This window comes from Lactuca serriola, chromosome 2, assembly GCF_051521515.1.
Source record: "Lactuca serriola cultivar US96UC23 chromosome 2, Lser_US96UC23_V15, whole genome shotgun sequence".
Lineage (NCBI taxonomy): Eukaryota > Viridiplantae > Streptophyta > Magnoliopsida > Asterales > Asteraceae > Lactuca > Lactuca serriola.
Window position 1 is genome coordinate 140,759,689 of NC_136409.1, and position 2,583 is coordinate 140,762,271.

The 2,583-nt window shown below is 32.0% G+C and overlaps 1 long non-coding RNA gene across 1 annotated transcript; it reads right to left on the bottom strand.

Annotated features, from left to right (window-relative positions):
• Positions 1-1,017: 1,017 nt before the first annotated feature.
• Positions 1,018-1,931, bottom strand: LOC145090473 (uncharacterized). The gene is made up of 3 exons (XR_013701595.1): positions 1,798-1,931; positions 1,570-1,602; positions 1,018-1,243 (listed from the first exon to the last, which is right to left on the bottom strand). It is a non-coding gene; the product is annotated as an uncharacterized LOC145090473 (long non-coding RNA).
• Between the last annotated feature and the right edge of the window lie 652 nt (positions 1,932-2,583).

The window sequence follows — 2,583 nt, forward strand, 5'->3', positions numbered from 1 at the left end:
TGGGGGATATATCAATGTTTGCAGATGGACCTCATGTTCGCAGATGGACCTTTCCGTCTGCGAACGTACAACAATACAATGCACGTCCACACTTTACCAACTTGTACGTTCGTAGGTGTGAATGAAGAATCGCAGATGGCCCTAATCTATCTGCGATTTTAATGGCTAAATTTGTAATCTTGGTTTTTTTGGATATTTTTTACAAAGTAATTAGAAAAAGTGGTTATTTTTGTAATTTTCTCAAAGTTTAATCAATTAATTTGGTTTGTAATGTGTTAATAAAGTGCAAAGGCTAGCTGTGTTGGTAATCTGTCGGTGTAACAGTTTATTGACGGACGTTATTCTGTCGCCAAACCGTCTGAAAGCTATCGCTAAAATCTTTAAAATCAGAATTTTTTAATCCATCGGAATTCTGTCGTTTTTTCTATAGCTTTGTTTTCTAGTAGTGTAATTAAATCTTACTCAGAGTTCGTGTTGGGCTGTAGCATACGAGAAAAAGTAAGAATATATATAGATGACAAAAGATGCGGCTTAAACAGAAACTATTTTTTACTGGAACTTAGATTTTTTTTACAAATACATTTTTCAACTTTAATAAAGCACATCGCTATTTTAACAACATTGTTAAAAGTTAAAACCCTCCTATCTTCTAAATATGATTTTTTTTTTTCACTATTGGAGATGAGGACATTCCTACCATGTTTGCAAGCATGCATCTCCGAGATTATAGGTTATTTTGGTCTATTGAAAATTGAAAATTTTCATTTTGTTTGCTAGTTGTAACTTACAAAACTATCATCAATCCGTACATATTTTAAAATATGGTTATAATGTTAAAACTTGGCAATTGAAACAGAAAGCAAAAAAGAAACTATGCATATTTCCCCAAAAAGCGCTTGTAGCATTCATCTAAAGGAAGTGGTGCATATCTACTAGAACAATATCTTCTCGTTCTCTCAATTCGTTCAACTCTACGGATTAAAGCCTTAAAACAAGTATTTAATAAAGTGATGCACATACACTGTTAAATAAAAAAAAAAAACTACAATTACTAGGCAAATAAATTTCAAAGTAGTACTGTTAAACTACTAAATATTTTCTGATATTACAAAATTCATTCAACTCCATTAAGGGAAGCTTATCATCATGAACCAAAATCCATAAAAGTGTAAAGTATCATTCAAAATGCAGATGAACGCCACATGAGAGTTAACCCGACATCAGATTTTCAGAACACAATATCCTGCATAAACAGTACAAGAAAATGAATATTAGAAGATTTGTTCAAATTTAATTCTCTAAACGCAAAAGAGTAAGAAAATTATCAATTTAATTGTGTTATTGTAACAAATTACGCTCCAGTATGTATCTTCTTTTGTCTTAATTATAAAGGTCTTATAGAAAAAGATATGACAAATTCCAAGTAAAATAAGTTGAATGAACCAGGGTTATAAGTTTATAATGACACAAATTGCAAGTATCAGTCAAACACATGCATAGAATACTATAGAACAAGCCAACTAATAAGGGTATTTTAGACATTTGAGAAGTTAGAATCGATAAACTTACAATAGGGAACAAGCCAACTCATATAGTCATTTCCTGTAAATAAGAGGCAAATAAAATTTCAAATTAACTTGACATTGCAGACCATAAAACTCTTCTGCGAGGGTAAGGTCCTATCACTAACACTGTGGCGATGGCTGAAGCCTGAGGGCTTGTCAACGTTTTCACACCAGTTTAATAAAAATTTACACAACTAGATAACATTGATACATGCCTTAAATTAACACTTACCTTCAATTTCTTCGAAAAGATGCTATGAGTAGCAAAAAAACTCTTTTACTGTGTTACGTTAATTTCTGAAGCAACTTCTGGAATTATTATGGGCGAGGAATCCTAAATTCCTAATCGTCTGTTCTTGTTGTGAAGCATGACACGCCTTTGACTTTTCACATGCTATCCTTTGATGTGGTATTAAAATATACGTATGTTGTGCAATATTAAATAAGAATGAATCTAGGTTAGTTTATTTGTGAATTTATTATTTATGATTTGGCTAGTTTGGGTGTAGGGAACTTTGTACCGTATTACGTTTGCTGGTTGTGGGCTAAGGAGATGTGGACTTGCAGTTGGGCTTGTTGCTGGGTTCCTAGTTGCAAAAGGCACTATTAGACAAATGAATAATAATAATAATAATAATAATAATAATAATAATAATAATAAATGCTTAAATGACAAAAACTATATGTTATAAAATAGTATAGATGACAAACAAAATGATTGCTATTGGAATCCTAATTTTTGGTCTGTGAACGGGTCTTCTTCTTCTTCAGAATTCCTAATTTTTTGGTTTATGATTGTTTATTCCATATTTTGAATGGGATCTAACTTTCGTTGTGATCTCTGGTCAATGGTCATTGTTGCTTCTTTCTTAATTAAGTTGAACCTAATCAAGAGGTTACGATTATTTGGGCTCACATATGATATTCTTTGGATCTCGGCTCTTTAAACTTATAGTGTTATTTGTTTTGTTGATCTGACCCGAGAACCCCAAGTACCCCGAGAATGGGTGGAAACTAT